Source organism: Hevea brasiliensis, chromosome 11 (genome assembly GCF_030052815.1).
Source record: "Hevea brasiliensis isolate MT/VB/25A 57/8 chromosome 11, ASM3005281v1, whole genome shotgun sequence".
In the NCBI taxonomy this organism is placed as follows: domain Eukaryota; kingdom Viridiplantae; phylum Streptophyta; class Magnoliopsida; order Malpighiales; family Euphorbiaceae; genus Hevea; species Hevea brasiliensis.
The window spans coordinates 83,436,463-83,459,843 of NC_079503.1; the positions used below are offsets into that span (position 1 = coordinate 83,436,463).

The window sequence follows — 23,381 nt, forward strand, 5'->3', positions numbered from 1 at the left end:
AAGCGAATTTTGTTCAAAATCCAATGTGATTTTGTTGGCTCACGTGTAGGTCTCTGAGGAGTGAAGGAATATAGTAAGGACCCAAAGCATTCAATTTCAACACATGGAACATAGATATTCATCCATCAAATGTTTCAGGTTTCTAACCAAACACCAAGCCTGCCAACCATAGCTATTTGGATCCATTCTTGAATCATGACAAGACCTCTTTATGGTGGCAGCTTTATATTAGTTAGACAAAGAACTTGGGCTTTCTGATGCTTTTATATATATATATATATATATATATATATATATATATATATATATATATATATATATATATATATATATATATAATCCATTCCCTACTTGCAGGATTAACCGATTAATTGGACTTGATGACTAAGAAACATAGAACACTTAACAGGCCATCTTCTTGCAAGTGGCAGAAGTGTCAAAATTCGACCCTTAAATGCATACAGTTATAATAATAAGTAAATAAGAATCTCCTATTGCTCAATCATCAAGAAAAGAATGTTACGTTTGGTAGGCCGTGGCACAATATAATATAATCATATTTTATATTGAGATTTAATTTAAAATTTGATTGCATGATAAAAAATAGCCTACCATTGAATGCCAGTAAAAATTAAAAGCTTCAAAGCTACTTAGTCAGACTCACCATGGAATTATTACCAGAAAAAACGACATAATCGGTGTCAAGTGTCAAAAGGTGGTTGGTCCTAGAAAGTGTTGGGTGTTAAAATAAATAAAATTGTTACGATGCAGGAGCAATTAAGAAGTGGAGGCGGTGCATTGGTTAGCTTTTTACCAAGACAGTAATGCAAAAAGCAGCTACAGCCAGCTATATTACACGCATGGATTGATCCAAAATGCTAGAATATTAACCAAAGAACAACAACCTTTCCTTCAACAGATCTCTTCATTTGATGATAATTATCAATAAAATAAAAATTATTTTATAAAAAACAAAGTACAAGTAATATTAAACTTTGTAAAAAGTTCTTATCATTGAAAGAAAGTTAAAAAAGAATCAGCTCAAAGCGTATGATCAAGGGATAGATGGAATCCCATGGTCATCAATTTACTACAAGTAATTTCGTTTCATTGGTTAGGAAGCTAAATTACATCCCAGAAGGGCAGTGCGTTGGCTGCTGAGTGATAGAAATTTTGAAAGCAAAAATGAAATTGTAACTTGCTTAAAGTCTTGTGTCGAGATATTATGAAGCGTCTCTCAAGAGCCCATCTACCAAATAAACCTCTGCACCGCAGGTTCGTGGTTCCAATGGAATGGTCGAAACAATAACATCATCATTATGAAGATATTGATTACTACGCGCATCAGTCCAATAACGATCCAACTTTGATTACTTCTCATGTGGGAATTAAGCATCAAGAAATAGAATGGTATAGTATCTGAACTCAATTAATGGAGCAGGAACTAGGACTGCAGCTGTAGAAAGAAATATGCCAACACCCACATTTTCTGTTGAACTTTCCCTGTCAATAAATGATAAAACAAGGTCAAAATGAAGTTCAAACACACCTAAACTTAAATTACAAAGACAGATAATACTAACCCAAAATATTGAAGATGGAAAACCATGCATGAATATAAAATGGAACCAAAAGGTACTTCATCAACCAATGTCCTTTGATGACACTTTCCGCCAGAGATAGAAGGTATAATGCCGATTCTCAGCAAAAAGAACAGGATGAGCTACGCTGTAACAGTAGTAGTTAACTCTATCACGAAATAGTGGCAGACGGTAGAGTGCAAAAAAAAAGTCAACATACAAAACAAAGATGAAAATGTGCGGCTTCCTTTCTATCAATTCAACAAAAAAAAAAAAAAAATCTCCCTACAAGAATATACTTTATGAAGTTCTAGCAGACTTTGCCATGAAATATGTCTGATAAATCATGATGCTCAGCATATAATACAGATTTGTACTGACCTGAAAAAATGCAGATAGAGGAAGCCAGCAGTAAGAGCCACCAGCAGTTGAAAAAAAAACTAAGGGTCTGTTCTTCCAGAATGAATGGAACACATTAGCAACATGACTTAAAAAGAAATGCAGAGGAGCTGTTGCCAGAGTAGAAACCACACTAAAATACATTATCTGTGCAAAATGAGGTGAACATGCATGAGCTTCTTTTGCACCTGAAACATTAGGAAACAGAGCGAGAAGCAAATTCTTACTACATAAAATACAGCATGATAAGATAAGAGTAGTACCAAGAACTACACTCCCATTCCAATGGACAAAAGCAACGAAGGCTGCCAAACCATAAAGAACATATAAAAAGTTTCCACTCCATATGCCATGATGTCAAACTTATTTCCTGAATCTCATCAAGAAAACCTGCAATATAATCTCAAATGATGCGATTTTAGTATTGAGAATGAGGAAAACAAAAGGTGGTGCAGGATAAACCAAGTTGGCAAATTCATTTTCCAGTCCCATAACAGATGGGGGATAGTATTTGCAGAGCACAACTAGGCAAAAATTCACCAATCACAAAAACTCTATCATAATGTGATACATATTACAGAAGAAGGAAGAAGAATGTTAATCAGTAGTTGGTGTTAGTAGTTTATTAGCTCGGGAATTTGGAGGCATTTGCTTGTAACAGCTTGTAAATGCTGTAACAGCTTTTTGGAGGGAATTACTTGTAATAGTTAAGTCAGTTTTAGCTAACTGATTCTGTTAAGAGTTGTTAGGAGGCAGTTACTACTTTGTCTATAAAAGTAGTATGCAGATCTGTAATGAATGATTCATTCAAGAATGATATTCATCAATGAAATTTCTCTCATCTCTATATTCTTTTCTCTCCTCATCTAACTCTATTTCTCTTCTCACCTCATTTCTCTCTGTTTTTTTGAAACCCTGTCCAGTATCTGTTCAACCTCTATTTTAGGGATTGATTCAGGTCTGTTACCTTACATTTGGTATCAGAGGTGTTAGATCAGTGGGCAACTGCTGAAAATTGTTTCATGGGAGTTGCATCTATGGCAGATTACTCTTACCACAATACTAGGCTTCTTCTGTTCTTTTCTCTTGTTCCCTCTAATTTTTCTTCTTCTTCTCTGAGATTTCTTCCTTTCTTCTCTCTCTATTCTTCTTCTTCTTCTCCTCCTCTTCTTTCTTCTATTTCTCTTCTGATGCGTCCACATCGGTTCTGTAGGGAGGTCTTGGGTGTTATATAAATGAGTTTGCAAACCTCCCCTTGTGAGCTAACTTTTGAGGTGGAGTTAGGCAGGTTCATATAATTTGATATCAAAGCCTCACTCTGCATGGGTCAATGGGCCAGGGCTATGTGCAAAGGTTTCTTAACATTCTTCGGAAGAGGGCAGGGTGAACAAGCTATGACCCCGTTGCTTCATGAGGACGTTCAATTTAAAGAGGTTGAGAATGATGCGTCCCACATTGGTTTTGCAAGAAGGTCTTGGGTGTTATATATATGAGTTTACAAACATCCCTTTGTGAGCTAGCTTTTGAGATGGAGTTAGACAAATTCATATAATTTGGTATCAAAGCGTTGGCTCTAAATCAGGTTCTATCTATCCTTTTGTGTTTTCTTTTTTGTTCTTTGTTTATCGTACTATTTCATTTCATAACTTATTCATCAATTTCCTTGTTTTTTTATATTTTGCATTTTCTTTAGTAATTCTTAATTTTAAATTTTTTTTTCTCTTCCTTTTCTTTTGTGTCTTTTGTTTCAAAAAAAAATAAAAAATGAATTGCGGTAGCTTTAAAAAAAAAATTACAGATTTTATCCGCAGAATTTTAAATCTGCCACTACAGTAATTATAAAAAAAGAATTGTAGATTTTTTTTTTTGCAAAATTTCAGATCGGCTATTAGTCAATTAAAAAAATAAAATAAAATAAAATAAAAGAGGAGGCAAATTTGGTGTAGCACAATTAGGGTTCACTACACACCCTAAATTATTGAATTTTCACCTAGGCTATTGCTTCTTTACTGTTTTGTTTGTTTCAATTTCTAATAATTTAGTGTCTTATTCCGTTTTTTTGAATTCTAGAGTCCTTTATCATTTTATTTCTGTATTCATCTTTCTATTGCTTTTCTTTATTTCGTATTTTCAATCTTGTCTTGAATTTCAAATTTGTTAAATATTACAAGTTGGTTACTTTGAGTGAGTTTGGTTAGTTCCTTAAAGAGCTAAAACGAAAAATTAAAGAGTACAAAAAGGCAAGAATATGTGAGCACATAAGAGGGTAAAAGTCTAAATTGTGTGAATCACGAGTGGAGTGACATTGATTGAGTGTAAATACGCGAGGGAGCATTGTCAGGATATTTGCTAACATTCTTTTGCAGGTTTTACAATTATATCACACAAAAATAGTGAAGAAGAGAAACCAGATCAGTTCTTCATAATGCAAGTTATTCAACAACAGTATGAGCAATTGGCTTTGATACTTGGAGACATGAGGAATCAAATGGAAAGGCAAGAGGCTAGACTAAATAGGCAAAATGCTACTATAGGTAACCTGCAAAGGGATAGGTCTAATGCTAGAAGGCAAGCTATACACAACAACAATAACTCTCCCCCTGAAGAGTTTGAAAATGAGCAAGATGGAAAAGATGAAAATAATGATGATCGGGCTTCAATCATAAAGAAGGGCAGATTTTATCAGAGGAGAGAAAGGCATGAAAGGAGGCCAACAAGAAATGACAGGGGTAGAGATGGTGTTGATCGAAACATTGGAAACATCAAAAGGAAAATTCTATCTTTCCAAAGAAAGAATGATCTAGATGTTTACCTTGAGTGGGAATGCAAAATTGAGCTAGTCTTTGACTGTCACAATTATTCAGAAGAAAAAAAAGTAAAACTTGCTACTGTTAAATTTATTGACTATGCACTTGTATAGTAGGATCAAATAATTTTGAGTAGGAGAAGAAACAGAGAGAGGTTTATTGACACCTGGGATGAGATGAAAGTTGTCATGAGAAGAAGATTTGTCCCTAACCATTATTACAGATAATTGTATCAAAAGTTGCAAAGACTCACACAAGGGACAAAAAGTGTGAAAGAATACCATAAGGAGACGGAGATGGCTATGATTCGGGCAAATGTTGAGGAAGACAGGGAAGCCACATCGGCTCAATTTCTAGGTGGTTTGAATAAAGAAATAGCTGATTTAATTGAGTTGCAACATTGTAGACCCTTAATTTGTGATGAGTATGTGCATTGAGGCCGTGGGAAACCCGATGATGAAAAATTATATGACTGTAAGATATAATTGAAGGCATGGAGCTGAATTATTAATTCCGTGGCATGATCTTGAAAAAAATAAAAATAATAATAAAGTTTTGGGGAAATTAATTTAATTAAATTTAAATAAAATTTTATTTTGTTTAAATTTAATATGGGTAGTTCTTAAATGGATCTAATTAAGTTTAATTGGGCTCTATGGGCCTAAGAAAGCCTAGTTAGGAATTTTAAATGGGACCCATTTAATTATTTTTTTTTTAAAATTTAAAATAATAAAATATCTCTCTCCTCCTTGGCCCCACTCTCTTCCTCACTCCCTATTGGTGCCTTCCATTTTTTCCTGTCTTCCTGTTTTCTTATTGGTTGAAACACCTCATCCATATCCCAGTCTTATTCGAATTCTACAATCGTAGTTGTTTAAGTCATCTAAACTTTATTACCCTAAGACTCCAAATCCTACCACACCTCTTCCTCATTCCCTATTGGTGCCTTCCATTTTTTTCCTGTCTTCCTATTGGTTGAAACACCTCACCCATATCCCAGTCTTATTCGAACTCTGCAATTGTAGTTGTTTAAGTCATCTAAACTTTATCATCCTAAGACTCCAAACCCTATCACACCTCTCTCCCAAAACCCTATAAATACCCTACTAGAGAAGAGAAGAAGGGAGGATGAAAGGAGGAGAGAGATAGAGAAAATTCAGAGTTATAAGAAATTTAGAGATATTTAAGACTCTTTGAGTTCTTCCTTATTATTTTTTTTCTTCAAGAAGATTTTCATACAAGATTTCTGGAAGGTCAGTTTTTATTGTTTTCTTTTTAAGATCTATGCCACGCAATATTTTAATTCTATGCTATTTGTCTTCAATTTATTTTATATGTTCATATAGATCATGTAATCATGTTTAATTTGAGGGGATACACAACTCTGCACATGTTTAGTTTCTGTCTCTCGTATTTTTATTATTTTTCTTTATTTTCTAAATCTGTAAAAAATTTGTAAAAATTATATTCATATTCTACACGAAATTCCATTAATTTTAGGCTTAAGAATCACTAAAAAAGCTTTAATATTTTGTAAGTTATGGCTGTTTGAAGTTAGGGTTCCTGTAAAATCTGATTTGCAGGATATCCGACTTGTGGAGCCCATATCTCCCTTGTTCCTTAATATTTTTGTGCAAATCTAGTGTCTAAAATTAACTTCAAAATCTTATGAATCTTTTCCAATTGGTTTTGCATTCATATCTTTTGTGGTTAATGAGTTATGAATTTTACAAAAAAGTAGTACGATTCTGTCACTTAGAAGAGTTACGATTTATGTAGATCATTCGGCTAGGGTTTTGTTTGATTTATAAATTTTATGTTATTGTATGATATGTAGGCTATCTTCTGTAATTTTTATGATTTTTAGGCATGTTTAACTATTTTTAAAAATCGAATTTCTTGCTACTGTTAATCTGCCAGAATTTGAAAATTGTATATTTATGCATGTTCTTGTATTTTCTTAGGTTTTAATTGATATTTGATCTATTTTCTGTATTCTTTTAATTCAAGAAGTGTTATAAAGTGTTTGGATCATGTTAGAAGACTTAGACCATTAGGTAGTTGTAACTAATTAGGAATCTTAACCCTTTAGGAGACTAGAGTTAGAATCCAATGTAAATTGTTATTAATGTTTTCTTTATTTCTTTTATTTTCTTTAGTTTCTTTATTTTTATTACAAACAAAATTGGTAAGTAGCCCTAAGGTAAGTACCAAAGAGGGCATTTGCGTGGAGCTTATATGGAGCTAAACGGAGTAAGCCAGGATATCATTGCCATACTAGAAGAGAAGACCCTTTTTAAGGGTAGCTTGCCCAATGGCAACTGCATTTACCAACAGGTAAGTAGCTCTAAACTTCTCGAATAACCATTGGTATGAAATTGTAGTAATAATAAAACTTTTATTTGGTAAATTAAAATTAACTTTGTTTTTAATTTAACTGACTTTTGCATGTAATTAATTTAAATAAATACTTTGTAAATTAAAATTAATCTTGTTTGTAAATTAAACTAACATTGGCATGTAAATAAATTTAATTTAATACTTGGTAATTGTAAAATAAATTTGCATGTTAGAAATCTTTATTAGGTTGTGATTGTTTGGGCCTTATGTGATATTAGAATAAATTACACATGTACATAATTAACTTAGTTCAATTATCCTTAGGGTAACTTGGTGAAAATTAATTAATTAGGTTAAATAGAAACTTAGGGTTATTTGAAATTGAATTTGTTTGTAAATTAAATTCTCAATAATAAATTAATTTTAGTCATCTGGTAAATATCATTTAAATAATTAGCAACCCCATAGATAGGAATTACTTGTGCATGAAAATTGTGTGTAAACAACAACCCTTTTTGTGAATTACTTATGTGTAGGATTAGAATTGCATTTTTAGGATAAAGTTTAATAAAAGAATAATAAACAAGACTTCTAGAAACATTAGTAGAGGACTGCACTCGAATTAACGAGGTTAGACCAGCGTAAGGGTGCCTAACACCTTCCCTTACGTACCCACTATCCCGAACCTAGACATTGGGCTATGGTAATGACGGTTGTGGAAACTCGCAAGGAGTAAGTTGCCATCCATGACCCTCGGAAGAAACATCAATATGTCCGGTTATTACCCGGGTGGCGACTCTTGTCTATCTATGCCTTCGTGGCATAAATCCTTAGTACCGTGGTAGTGTTATGGGAAGACGGTACTTACTAGTGGTTTGATTCTATTAGGATTGTATGAAGTGCATGTCTAGGAAATGTTGTCTAAGGAGGTGGTACTTAAGTGAGACCATTGTGACTCCACCATCTTTCCAGGCATTACAGTGCATTTTATATAATTCTAATGGATGATATTTCGCCTCACGCCTACCCCTACTTTGGCGACTGGGGACTAAATGGATAGTTACTCTATCATGTTTCTATTAGTCTAATATTATTCCTTTGTTAAACTTTTTGCATTGCACTACACTATCACACGGATCACCGCTACCCTTTTAGCCTCGTTAGTACTAGCCAAGGAGACCATGGTTCTACTCGAGCTATGACGAATTGGTGAATGCTAGCACCCCATGCCTGTACCTTCGAGTATATAAAAGAGCCACGTTGTGCTTAATGGACAAGCTCTCGCATGGGTGATCCTTTTCCTACCCAATAAAGCCCATGAGCCATAGATTTCAACCCTAGGTACCCCGTAGATTTTTGTTGTGCTGGATTCGTATCCTTACTGTTCAAACCATAAGTTTTAGTGGTAGTTGAGATGAACCTAGGCCTATGCATAAACCCAATGTGTGTATAGGCCCAAGTCCATTTCAAAACCCATGTTAAGCAAGAGGATGTTTACTTATGGTTAAACTTTAAGGATATAAATCCTTTGTTTGTGAGGGAAGGATCGTCCTGAACTACCCCTGTTGGTGTGTCCAGTGTACCATAGCCTAGGATAAAATTTTTTCTTACCCTGCACGTGAGAGTTGAAGGTATAAGGGGGCGAAGATTCAGCTTTGGAGATTTTTTTTTCGATTTTGATTCAGTCTTTGGTCCGATTTTAGTTCAGTTTATATGGTCTGATTTTGATTCAGTTTTTGTTCTAGTGGTATGGTTCGATTTTGGTTTTGTAAAAGTAAAGGCAAAAAAAAGAAAAAAAAAATAGTCCATTCATGTATTGCATTCATGTACATAGCATGCTTAGGTTAACCCTTAAATCCTATTCTTTTGAGCAAACATAGCCTCAAAGCACACCAAAGAGACTTCCAATTAGGTCACTTGGGTTAGGGAATGGAAGAAACTAGTAAGGATTTCTCCTGCACTACTTAAGATGGAAAAAACTATGGCCGTGCTTGATGAAATATTGAATGCCAAGATGTTTGAGCTAGAAGAGACAATTGTGGTCAACTTTAGAAAGAGGCCCTGAGGCAGGCTAATTAAGTGGCATTAAAGTTATTGAGGTTCAAATTATGTCTCACACCCCAAGGAGATTTTTCCAATTCAGCTAACCCTTATCTGAAGTTTTGGAGGGTCTCAAAGTTCAAGACCTCCTATAGCTCTTAGCACCCAGACCACTACTAAATCCACTCCCACCTAGCTATGATATCAACCAATGTTGCCAGTTCTACCAAGCCCACAGTCATGACACCGACTGATGCTTTCAACTTAAGCATGATATCTAAGACCTAATTGATGCCAAAAGGATGATTGACCCAGAAAATCAACCCAAAAGCCCCATGTCTAGCCAAAATTTCCACCTACACCAGGTCTCTACATGATCTCCATCACCCCAAAAAACCCTAACAGAATTATTAACTTTATCCAACCCATCCAAAAGCCCAATGAACTTATCCAACCCATCCAAAAGCCCAATGAACTTATCCAACCCATCCAAAAGCCCAATGAACCTATCCAACCCATCCAAAAGCTCAATGAACCTCAGTCTATAATGGTTGTTGACATTTGTGATAATTCTAGCTATGATGAGGGTCCTTTGGATGTTTGGACTGATTCTGATGAGGAGATAGTTGCATTACAACTAGATGGTTCAGTTCCACTAGTGTCTGATTTTCAAGTTGTTGGGATCTATGAAAACTTGATGGGTTTAAAAGTGGCTACTATGAAGAAAGAGATGAAGTTTTTTCTTAGCACAGGCCTAAGAGAAAGTATAGATGGTCTGGTGACTTTTTTTGAGATGAAGGGGCAGATCACGAGTCATGGCTTGGACTATGAGCCAATAGAAGAGAAAGAAAAGCCAAAGCCTCCTAAGTTCTTGAAAGAGGTGGCAATTACTTGAACATATAATTAGGGGTTACTACATGTGAAAGAATTAGAGTAGAAAATCAGCACCATTGATCTAAAGACTGCATGGAAGCCAAGCACCTAAAGGTACACTCCTAAGTTTGAGTTTATCTTTTGTAATGCTCATAGTAGTGATACAGATGTTTCCATTTCTGATGTACTTTATGCTGATTTTAAGGCGAAGATCAACAACATGACCAGTCCTTCTGCTTACTTGTTTGATGTTTATTCTAATGGGCATATGCATGGCATTCATAATCATTTAGAATCAGTTTCTATTGATGCATCAAAATCGATCTCTATTAATTTGGGTACACCAAATAATCCTAAAGACATTAAGTTAGCTGAAGATTTAACCCAAGAAGAAAGAGATAAATTTATAGCCTTGTTAACAAAGTACCAAGAAGCACATGCCTCGAGCTTAAAATTAGATGGCTGATTCCCAAGCCAAGCTAATGTCCCCATAGGAAAAGAATGATCAAAAGTTGACTTGGCTAGTTATCCTAATGAGGAGTAAAATTTCATGCTATGAAGAATTAATAAGTGGCACCTCTTGACCTAGAGGGAGAAGGAAAATGATATGAAGACATAAGGAGGTCTCTGGAAGTGAGAGAATACTCGCAATAAGCCTACAAAAGAGATAGAGCAATAATTCATAAATTAGCTGCTCAACTTACTTTAGCTGGGGGGCAATTCTATAAACTCTTATGTGTGATAGAAAAATAGGCTGAGCAAATAATGAAAGAAGTACATGCAGGAATGTGTGGTTCCCATATAAATGGAAAGGTTCTAGTTGGAAAAAAAATTGTTTGAAACATATAAGGATTGGCCTGAAAATTTCATTTATGTTCTTTAAGGTTATAGTAGTACTACAAGGACATCCACGGAGGCAACCCCATTCTCTTTAGTGTATGGGATTAAAGTAGTGCTATCCATTAAGCAAGAGGTCAAATCCTTAAGAGTGATGCTAGAAGCTAAGATCCTAGAAAATGAGTGGGCCTATAAGAGATATGAAGAACTAGCTTTGATTGATGAAAAGAGGATGCGAGCCTTGTATCATATGCAGGCTTATCAAAGGAAGATAACTAGAGCCTTTAATAAGAAGGTGAAGCCAAGAAAGATCAAAGAGGGAGATATGGTTGTGAAACAAACTCGACCCATCCCTTTTGATCCAAGAGGAAAGTTTAAGCCAAACTGGGATGGTCTACACATAGTCAAAAAGATCTTGCTACTGTAAGAATATCAGACCTGGATGGGATGAATTTCAAGAACCAGTCAATTTAGACAGGCTTAAATGGTACTTTGTGTGAGACAGTTCGCTAAGTGAAAACCTGCAAAAGGCGGTCTAGGCAAAAGTAAGGGTCAAAGAAAAAAGAACGAAAGACAAAAAAACAAAAAGACAAAAGAAAAGAAAAGAAAAAAAAATGCTAGATTGAAAACCTACAAAAGGCAGTCTAAGCAAAAGGAGAGATGAGAGAAGATCTGGATGGAAAACCTGAAAAGGCCATTCGGCAGGTTATAAAGCTTATTTCTAACTTTGGAAGGTTAGAAATTTAGCAAAACTAAATGTAAGGGGGAGTAATGGTGTACCTGAATAAATAAAGAAGTTTTTATTGCATTAACCAAGAATATGTTTTATTTAATTATGATTGTGAATGTTTGTGTCTTGAGGGATACATCAAAAGATTAAGTAATTGAACTGCATTGTTTTGATTTAACCTATTGTCTTGTGAGCATGATAGAATAGGTGCTTGATATGAATATCCTGGTGATTGTCTAATTTCAAAGAAAAAAAAAAGAGAAAAGAAAAAGAAAAGAAAAGAAAAAGAGAGCTCGTTAAGTGGAAAACCCGAAAGGGCCGCTTAGGCAAAAGTTAGAGCAAGCTCTTTGAGATGAAAACCAAAAGGCATTTCAGAAAAAGTTAGGGCCAGAGAATGGAGTTCATGGAAGAGAAATGAGTTAAGGAAGAAACCATAGGGGAGAGAAGAAAAAGAAAAATCAGAGGAAATTGTATTGTGACCTTAAGGAAGTCTTTTTAGTGAATGGTTTTTCTCAAAAATTTTGAGGCTAAAAGAAAGTTTTTGCAAAGAGATCCTCAGAGGACTATGTTTTTTAGAATCTCCAATAAAATTTGCATTCTCATGATAGGAAATAGCATGCAGGAAGCACAAAAATCAGAGAGAATTTTGAGACCAAGTTATCCCAATTTTTTTCAAATCACGAATTAGATATTTTTTGGTAAGTCCTTAGACGTTGTTTAGGGCGCACGACATAGTTGTGTAAGGCGTAGAAGAACACGCATCAACATGTCACCTGTAGGTGTGTAAGGCGTAGAAGAACATGCATCACCACAGTTTCAAGTGTCGAACTACGAGTGGATCTGATTCTTCCTCAGGATAGCGAGGGGGATATGTAGGTAGTTTAGGATCATGGTCCTAAATACGAACCCACAATATTTCATGACAGATGTTTTTTTGGTAAGTCCTTAGACGTTGTTTAGGGCACATGGCATAGTTGTGTAAGGCGTAGAAGAACACGCATCAACATGTCACCTGTAGGTGTGTAAGGCATAGAATAACATGCATCACCACAGTTTCAAGTGTCGAACTACGAGTGGGTCTGATTCTTCCTCAGGATAATGAGGAGGATACGTAGGTAGTTTAGGACTGCGGTCTTAAATACGAATCCACAATATTTCAAATCACACAGTTGCCATTGTCAAGAGACCATAGCTAGTCTCATGACACAGAGTGTATCGACAGAGCAAGATGCACTCAATTTTCACATGACACAGTTATCACTGTTATGAGACAGTAGCTAGTCTCATGACGCAAAGTGTATCGACAGAGCAAGATACACTCATTTTTCACATGACACAGTTATTACTGTTATGAGACCGTAGCTAGTCTCATAACATAGAGTATATCGACCGAGCAAGATATACTTGATCCTCATAGCTAATGTTTCATAGTTATTAGATTTTTGAGTTTCACTTTGACGAAACTTGAGCAATGCTTTCGCATTGATTTCAACTTTCGCCAAAGTGGGGGGCAAACTGTAGACCCTTAATTTGTGATGAGTATGTGCATTGAGGCCGTGGGAAACCCGATGATGAAAAATTATATTAATGTAAGATATAATTGAAGGCATGGAGATGAATTATTAATTCCGTGGCATGATCTTGAAAAAATAAAAATAATAATAAAGTTTTGGGAGAAATTAATTTAATTAAATTTAAATAAAATTTTATTTTGTTTAAATTTAATATGGGTAGTTCTTAAATGGATCTAATTAAGTTTAATTGGGCTCTATGGGCCTAAGAAAGCCTAGTTAGGAATTTTAAATGGGACCCATTTAATTATTTTTTTTTTAAAATTTAAAATAATAAAATATCTCTCTCCTCCTTGGCCCCACTCTCTTCCTCACTCCCTATTGGTGCCTTCCATTTTTTCCTGTCTTCCTGTTTTCTTATTGGTTGAAACACCTCATCCATATCCCAGTCTTATTCGAATTCTACAATCGTAGTTGTTTAAGTCATCTAAACTTTATTACCCTAAGACTCCAAATCCTACCACACCTCTTCCTCATTCCCTATTGGTGCCTTCCATTTTTTTCCTGTCTTCCTATTGGTTGAAACACCTCACCCATATCCCAGTCTTATTCGAACTCGCAATTGTAGTTGTTTAAGTCATCTAAACTTTATCATCCTAAGACTCCAAACCCTATCACACCTCTCTCCCAAAACCCTATAAATACCCTACTAGAGAAGAGAAGAAGGGAGGATGAAAGGAGGAGAGATAGAGAAAATTCAGAGTTATAAGAAATTTAGAGATATTTAAGACTCTTTGAGTTCTTCCTTATTATTTTTTTCTTCAAGAAGATTTTCATACAAGATTTCGGAAGGTCAGTTTTATTGTTTTCTTTTTAAGATCTATGCCACGCAATTTTTTAATTTTATGCTATTTGTCTTCAATTTATTTTATATGTTAATATAGATAATGTAATAAAGTTTAATTTTATTGGATACACAACTCTGCACATGTTTAGTTTCTGTCTCTCGTATTTTTATTATTTTTCTTTATTTTCTAAATCTGTAAAAAATTTGTAAAAATTATATTCATATTCTACACGAAATTCCATTAATTTTAGGCTTAAGAATCACTAAAAAAGCTTTAATATTTTGTAAGTTATGGCTGTTTGAAGTTAGAGTTCTGTAAAATCTGATTTGCAGGATATCCGACTTGTGGAGCCCATATCTCCCTTGTTCCTTAATATTTTTGTGCAAATCTAGTGTCTAAAATTAACTTCAAAATCTTATGAATCTTTTCCAATTGGTTTTGCATTCATATCTTTTGTGGTTAATGAGTTATGAATTTTACAAAAAAGTAGTACGATTCTGTCACTTAGAAGAGTTACGATTTATGTAGATCATTCGGCTAGGGTTTTGTTTGATTATAAATTTTATGTTATTGTATGATATGTAGGCTATCTTCTGTAATTTTTTTATGATTTTTAGGCATGTTTAACTATTTTTAAAAAATCGAATTTCTTGCTACTGTTAATCTGCCAGAATTTGAAAATTGTATATTTATGCATGTTCTTGTATTTTCTTAGGTTTTAATTGATATTTGATCTATTTTCTGTATTCTTTTAATTCAAGAAGTGTTATAAAGTGTTTGGATCATGTTAGAAGACTTAGACCATTAGGTAGTTGTAACTAATTAGGAATCTTAACCCTTTAGGAGACTAGAGTTAGAATCCAATGTAAATTGTTATTAATGTTTTCTTTATTTCTTTTATTTTCTTTAGTTTCTTTATTTTTTATTACAAACAAAATTGGTAAGTAGCCTAAGGTAAGTACCAAAGAGGGCATTTGCGTGTACCTTATATGGAGCTAAACGGGAGTAAGACAGGGATATCATTGCCATACTAGAAGAGAAGACCCTTTTTTAAGGGTAGCTTGCCCCAATGGCAACTGCATTTACCAACAGGTAAGTAGCTCTAAACTTCTCGAATAACCATTGGTATGAAATTGTAGTAATAATAGAACTTTTATTTGGTAAATTAAAATTAACTTTGTTTTTAATTTAAATGACTTTTGCATGTAATTAATTTAAATAAATACTTTGTAAATTAAAATTAATCTTGTTTGTAAATTAAACTAACATTGGCATGTAAATAAATTTAATTTAATACTTGGTAATTGTAAAATAAATTTGCATGTTAGAAATCTTTATTAGGTTGTGATTGTTTGGGCCTTATGTGATATTAGAATAAATTACACATGTACATAATTAACTTAGTTCAATTATCCTTAGGGTAACTTGGTGAAAATTAATTAATTAGGTTAAATAGAAACGTAGGGTTATTTGAAATTGAATTTGTTTGTAAATTAAATTCTCAATAATAAATTAATTTTAGTCATCTGGTAAATATCATTTAAATAATTAGCAACCCCATAGATAGGAATTACTTGTGCATGAAAATTGTGTGTAAACAACAACTCTTTTGTGAATTACTTGCATGTGTACGATTAGAATTGTATTTTTTAGGATAAAGTTTAATAAAAGAATAATAAACAAGACTTCTAGAAACATTAGCAGAGGACTAGCACTCGAATCAACGAGGTTAGACCAGGCGTTTCCCTTACGTACCTACTATCCCGAACCTAGACATTGGGCTATGGTAATGACGATTATGGAAACTCTGCAAGGAGTAAGTTGTCATCCATGACTCTCGGAAGAAACACTGAATATGTCCCGGTTATTACCCGAGTGGCGACTCCTGTCTATCTATGCCTTCGTGGCATAAATCCTTAGTACCGTGGTAGTGTTATGGGAAGACGGTACTTACTAGTGGTTTGATTCTATTAGGATTGTATGAAGTGCATGTCTAGGAAATGCTGTCTAAGGAGGTGGTACTTAAGTGAGACCATTGTGACTCCACCATCTTTCCTGGGCATTACCTGGTGCATTTTATATAATTCTAATGGATGATATTTCGCCTCACGCCCTACCCCCTACAAACATTATGTGGAGCTAGAAGATATGGTGCATACGGTGCATGGTGCCTCTCTTGTATTAATTTATATGAACCTGCCTAACTCTATTTCAAAAGTTAGCTTACAAGGGGAAGTTTGCAAACTCATGTATATAAAACACGCAAGAACTACTTGCAAAATCGGTGTGGGACGCATCATTCCCGACTCCTTTAGACTGAACGTTCTCGTGAAGCAACGGGTCATAACTCATTCACCCCAACTTCTCTCAAAGAACGTCAGGAAACCATTGCACATAGCCCTGGCCCATCGACCCGTGCAGAGTGAGGCTCTAATACCAAATTATATAAACCTGCCTAACTCCACCTCAAAAGCTAGCTCACAAGGGGAGGTTTGCAAACTCATATATATAACACCCAAGACCTCTCTACAGAACCGATGTGGGATGCATCATTCCCGACCCCTTTAGACTGAGCGTCCTCGTGAAGCAACGGGGTTATGACTCGTTCACCCCGATCTCTCTCGAAGAATGTCAGGGAACCTTTGCACATGGCCTTGGCCCATCGACCCGCGCAGAGTGAGGCTCTCATTCCAAATTATATGAACTTGCCTAACTCCACCTCAAAAACTAGCTTACAAAGGGAGGTTTGCAAACTTATATATATAACACCTAAAACTTCCCTGCAGAATCAATATGGGACGCATCATCTTCCCTTTCCTATATTCAGATTTCTTTTCTGTTATTTCTTGATATTCTTGAATCAAATTTCTTTCTTTTGTTAATTTCTATTTCTTTCTTCTATTTTCCTTCTTTAATTTTTCACTTTCTGCTATAATTTAAAGAAACATGCTACTTCCTCCACTTTTTCCCTAATTTTCTCTTCTTATATTCTTTATTGTCCCTCAAAATTTCCTTTCCCTGACTTCTTATTCTATTTTCCGAAGACTAGATTTCTACTCTTTCTTAATTTTCTTTGCTTCTTAAAGTTCTTCACGTGTGAGTTTTGCTTTCAATCCATTCCACTCGTATCGCAAGCATGGTTACATAACGGCCATTATTTATAGGTTTTTGAAGGCCCGTTATGCGTTACCTATTATTTATAGGCAAATCCTGAGTTGAACGTATAATGACCATTACGATAGTTAAGTAACAGTAACGATTGTTATTTACCATTATGTAATGGTAACGGCCATTACTTCAATTATGCATCTAGTACAAATCACATGGAAACAAAAATTTTTTTTTCCTCTCTTTTCATTGTCTGTGTGCTTTTCTCTTCCACAACTGTTGTTTCTTTCCTATTCTCTCAAAATTTTCACCCAAATTTCTTCTTTCTTCTGCAAATCTCTCCCTTATTATTTTCTATGCTATGATCATCATTAAATATCTCTCTTCTCCAAGCTACTTCTTACAAAAAGGTGAGTTATATGTTATTTCTTGCTATTTCTTTTCATTATGTGCTATTTTGGTGGTAATAAGGTTGTTTTTTTTTTTTTACTATATCTACATAATTATTTTAGCTATAAATTGTTTAATGCTAATAATGTAAAAAATGATAGATTTAATGTTTTTATTTGATATATTTGTGCTAATTATATAGTTATGTATCTTAGTTTTACTCATATGTAGTCATTTTATGAATTTTGAAATTTTTTCAAAAAAATTTGCATAACGGCGCCTATTTCCATCACCCACGAACACAACCGCAACCACAATTTGAAACCATGATTGCAGGAATGATCAGATCTAGGGTAGTTACTCAAGACTCAAGAGTCTTTAAGTTGGAGGAAAAGGGTTTTGCAAACAAAATCCATGAAGGATAGGGATGATTTGAGGGAGGAAATGAAGTAGCATACCTTGCAGAGTGCAATAAAGATTAGAAGGATGATCAGGGAGGAGTTGCGAGACATTTTGGGGATTCTTTGCCTGACAAAAAGTAAAGGAAGTGGTCCTAGAGTAAATGAAGAAACGGGAACCTCTATTGCTGTCCTCAAGGATAAGGGTATTCTCCCTAATCCAAAGGAGAAAGTCAACCAGCAATAAGAAGGAATTGTTAGCAATGAATCTGCAACTGAGAATGAAGATAAACATATAATTGATGAAGATTGATAACTATTGATATCGGGAGCATCTAGATGATGGACACATAGACTGGGTACTATTTAAAGGGACTAAGAGCACTTGAGTAGTTTCTAAGCATATAAGACTACCTTCGAATACTTTTATGGAATGTACAATTGCCTTTTGCAATTTAGGATTGGAGATTTTCTGATTACCTGTAAACTATACTAGAGAATGGGAACCAAACTCAACCACTTCTCTCACAAGATTTTAAGAGTAAGTGACCAAAGTAAGCTTACGCTTTAGTACCCAAATGAGAGAAGGGCAAAGGATAGTATAAAGGGCATGAATCTATCTCTTGCTTGAAATGGTAGGTATCTATTTACACAATAAGGGGGCCAATAACAAATGAACACGTGTAAATTTATTCTCAAGTGAGCTATCCTAATCGTAGAAATTTGCACAAGAGGTCTAAAATACATTTTAGGGTAATGATGACTCGGACATATCTGAGATGATGGAGATTAAAGGTATCACAATGAATTTATTGAGTGGTTAGTCCACTCAACCTGTTCATCAAGGGTAACTGACCAAACGAATTGTTTTTCCAAGATAACTATTAAAAGTAGGTCAGCAGAGAGCATGAATTACCTTTAAATGGGATTATAGCCTTTAATTTTATTTCATAACATAAACACGAAGGGTTATATTAATTGCGATAATCTAAAATGTTTTTATATATATATATATATATATCTATAAGCAAAATACATAATGGTAATTGATAAATTCATAATGGAATAAAATACTTATCCTTTATTGGAAGTCGAAATTGGATATATAACCCCTTCTTTCTTTAGTTAAGGAATAATCCAGGCCAAAGTAGTCGTATAAGAAAATGATGGATTTTATATCTAGTAATAAAAAAATTACAACTCCTTTATATAGGGACATGTGTCTCTTGTCTAAGAACTCGTCTAATTAAATTGTATCAAAGATCAACTTCTTGGAAATTATGACAAATCAAAAGAAGACCAAAATGCTTCAAGTGAAGTTTTCAATAAGAATGACAAGAGCACTGAGCAGGAGCAAGATTTTCTTGATGATATATTTGGTACGAATGAGGATTCTAAGGAGGAAAATGATGGAGAAGAGGATGATGGGCAACCAGAGTTTGCAATGGAGAAAATAGGAGTGAACCTGAAGTGAATTTTGAATATAAAAAAAAATTCACAATCTCTTGAACATGTCTTTATTGTGAAGACAGAACATAGATTCCTTTTTAGTTTTAGCAAGATTTTTCCAGGGTAATATGCAGCTGTATATTATGAAGAAGGTATATGTGGAAAGGAGTATTGGAATTTTGGGGATAGTAAAATTTAGTTGACATCATGTAGTCATATAATCCTCAAATAGAATGAATTTGAAATTTGGAGTAGACAGAGGAAGAAAATGTGTCCTTTAAGATACTACAATCATTTACTGCTCAAAGAAAATGAATTTGAAATTTGAAGGAGACAAAGGAAGAAAATGCAATCCAGTCAATGGACGAGAGATAATTTGGGTACAACTTCCTCCCTTTAGCAGTAGTTCTGGTCACACTTTTGTTGCATCCACTTCTGCTTAAAGTTATTTACTAGGGATAATTTGTAAGTTCCTCACGGCCGTAAAGTGGCTCCATCTTCAAGCATAAGAAGCTACTTGAGGGGATCAATCATTCGTCTTGGTGCAATTTTCAGAATTTTCATCTTCTTGGGAACAGAAGATTCTCTTGGGGAGGATATTGTTACGTATTATAGAAGGAAGAAGAATGTTAATCAGTAGTTGCTGTTAGTAGTTAGTTGGAGAATTTGGAGGGAATTGCTTGTAACAGCTTGTAACTGCTGTAACAGCTTTTTGGAGGGATTTACTTGTATTAGTTAAATTAGTTTTAGCTAACTGATTCTGTTAGAGTTGTTAGGAGGCAGTTACTACTTTGTCTATGAAAGTAGTAAGCAAATCTGTAATAATTCATTCAAGAATGATATTCATCAATGAAATTTCTCTCATCTCTATATTCCTTTCTCTCCTCATCCGACTCTATTTCTCTTCTCACCTCATCTCTGTCTGTTCTTTCAAAACTCTGTCCAATATCTGTTCAATCTCTATTTTAGGGATTGATTCAAGTCTGTTACCTTACATAATGCAGATTAAAACCTGAAGATTGGGTTGTTGAGGAGACACTTGTAGTGATTGTTGAGCATTTGCTTCCATCCACAACACCATTTGGCTTTCGTCTTCTCATGTTTGAGCTTGTTGAGAAAGAATTATTGGGAGTTAATCAGGCAGTTTCCTTCACTGATTCGTTTAACTCATTTATCTTCACATTATTTCTTGGATGGGTCAGAGTAATATCTATTACCCCAGTGCATGCGACAAAAAGCATCCCTATAACATTTGTTTGTCGAGTGAAAACTGTAAAGGTACCAAGCTGCTAAAGCCAAAAAGAGCAAAAAGAAAAGAGATAGTAAGTTCCACAAAACTAGACCATCAGCAATTGTGCAAAAGTATTTTTACAAAAATGAAATGAATGCATAATATGCTGCTCCTATCCTATAAATTACAATCCAATGCATAATATGCTGATGTTGTTCTAAAAGTTGAATTTCTTCCATTCAAGTTGCTGCAGATCATTTCCCAATCAATTCTTCAAATTTAGCATCTCTAAGTTGATAATGCATCTAACAACCAACCCCAAAGACTAAGACCTCAAGGTTACTAAAGTAATGCTACTTGGGTCTCTACTTGAGAGGTGTTGGTCCTCAAGCAACACAGAAAACTTTTAACAACTCAAAGTCAAAAAGGAGCCAAACGCATATTCATGAGCATATAGTTATGTGACAACACTGTTTGTTTTGAGATATAAATGATGACATTGAAATGTGTAGGGAAAATGGACTAGGTCTAAACTCAATCCCAAAAGTTAGCTCAAAGGGGGCAGACTACTCAAGTCTTTATAAGGGGCACATTACTCACATGCCTAACCGATGTAGGATACTTAACACACACCCCTCACACCCAAGGCTAATGCTTGGTGCGTGAAACACTTATGGGAGGCTTAAATATTGGTTTGAGAGGTTCTAACACCACATAGAGAGAAGGGATGAGGCTAACTCAACCTTAAAAGCTTGCTTAAGAGGGAAAGATTACCCAAGTCTTTATAAGGGGCATATTATCCATATATCTAACCGATGTGGAATGCTTAACAAAATGTTTGATTGAAATTACTAGGCCCAAGGCATCACAACTCACAACATTCCCTCATAGACTAGGCATCCAAGTGTAGCCCATGATTGGTTTCTAGTGGCGAAACATAAAGTGTTATTCAACCTTTCCTAGCAGACCCAAATTTTAGAAAGCATCAGAGATTATAACCCTTTAGTTGAGATTTTCATTCTGAAAAAGATCACTTGAAAGAATTGTAAGCTTAAAAGCTCGTCACTATATTCACTCAAAAACTTTCCTCTTCTTATAAAAGTATAAAGCAGGAGAGGAGAGAATGCTCTATAAGGGATTCTACCATACTGTCTTAAGTAGTATCTGGAAAGCTAGTCGTGTAGTCATCCAATACAATGACAATTGAGACAACTCCTTTACCAATGCACTCAGTGATATTTCTTCTTCAAGCATGTGAGATACATAGCGAGCATTACAGCAAGTTATGCAACATCAGTATAGTCAAGAAAAGTGAAGAACCAGAGGAAGGGATACAGGGCTAGGATCACAGCCAAAAAAGTTGCTTTTCCTTTATCAAGAGTTGGTCTCAAGTAGGTGATTATCTCATATAAAATGATGCTCCACAATACCGCCAAAACAACATTCATAGTGCGTAGCATTGCAGCAGAACACACTTCATGAAACAATGACACCTTTTGCACAAGATACATGCCTGGAAACCAACAAGCAAGATAGGCAAGTGAAAGACAGCACCTGCAAGAGTTTTCCATTGCATATATCAACTTCTCTGAATACATAATTCACCAGACAGGATTAAATTTCATCCACTTCTCAAAATGCCTTCCAGCTGTTTTATTTAGTTATTTGTTTTTTGGAGTAGGAGATGACAACAATTTTTTCATCCTTTTGGAAAAATTGATACTTTTCTGAAAGAATAGATCAAATAGGTAAACTTAATCGAGTGCTAAAATGTGGCAAACAACACTAATTGACAATGCCCATGTGGATAGAGAATCAAAAAATAAAAAAAAGCATAATTAATTTTTTTTTTTTGGAAAAAAAGCATACAATCCAGGGGGAGTAGTTATCATGGTGAGGGCTTCAGTTAATACCTTGAAAGAAAAAGAAGTAGCCAAAAAAAAAAGGGAATTACCCACAAGCTCACTATCACTGCAACTGCTAATCTACCCATCTCTTTCATTTATTGTTATCTTTACCAGACTTAATCAAATGAAACATAATTCTTTGTTCCCAATTCAGCTGCAACAGATATTGCAATTAGAAATGGTCAGACACTATAAAAGGTAATGGAAAATCGGCAAATTTACAGGAGAATTACCAAAAAAAAAATCAAATATCTCGCTAATTAGAAACTTTTAAATCCAAAATACTCACAAATTCAGGATCGCTGCCTGAAGCTCAGCTCAAGGAAGAGATGTTGTCAGCATCGGCGTTCAGCCACTGTCAAGAAAACTCAAAACCGCACTCGGCTAAACTTGGAAAGGAAACAGAAGATGATTAAATAAAACGGCACCGTTTAAGAACAGTAATAAATTATCAGGTCCGGGAAGGTCCAACAACCCATCAAACTGGGTCACGGCGGCCCAAAACTTAAAGCTTGGTTTAGTATACCAAAGCAGGCCCAAGAACCGAGAATGATCCACTGAAATAAAAAAAAAATTAATATTTCCATTTTTCTTTGATCCAGTTGGAATTTGAAACCGAGATTTCACAGTTCTGGAGATCACTCTTATACTATTGAAAGCTCGTTAAATTATTAACGATAAACAATTTCTTTGATGATTTATGGTTATAATTTAGAGAATTTGGATAACACAATTATCATCTCATGATATTATTTAATTCCATACTTTTTCTTAACATTGTTTGCTTTAGTTAAATTAAGATTAAAAAGGAATTAGAATTAGCATCTCCAATTTCTTAATCAATTAATTAACCTTCTTTTTTTTTCTCACATGGAATTGAGTCTACCAACATTTTGGACTGTCTATTTGGACAAATTATATTAAAAAAGATTT

The 23,381-nt window shown here is 34.6% G+C and overlaps 1 long non-coding RNA gene across 13 annotated transcripts; it reads right to left on the bottom strand.

Annotated features, from left to right (window-relative positions):
- Nucleotides 1-939: 939 nt before the first annotated feature.
- On the bottom strand, nucleotides 940-22,845 carry LOC110632867 (uncharacterized). 13 transcript variants are annotated; one of them, XR_009141433.1, is made up of 8 exons: nucleotides 22,738-22,845; nucleotides 22,496-22,602; nucleotides 21,877-22,095; nucleotides 20,301-20,596; nucleotides 2,243-2,369; nucleotides 1,962-2,167; nucleotides 1,584-1,728; nucleotides 940-1,503 (listed from the first exon to the last, which is right to left on the bottom strand). It is a non-coding gene; the product is annotated as an uncharacterized LOC110632867 (long non-coding RNA). The 13 variants fall into 13 exon arrangements; XR_009141434.1 differs by having other exon boundaries at nucleotides 20,301-20,599; XR_009141431.1 differs by having other exon boundaries at nucleotides 21,862-22,095.
- Nucleotides 22,846-23,381: the final 536 nt, after the last annotated feature.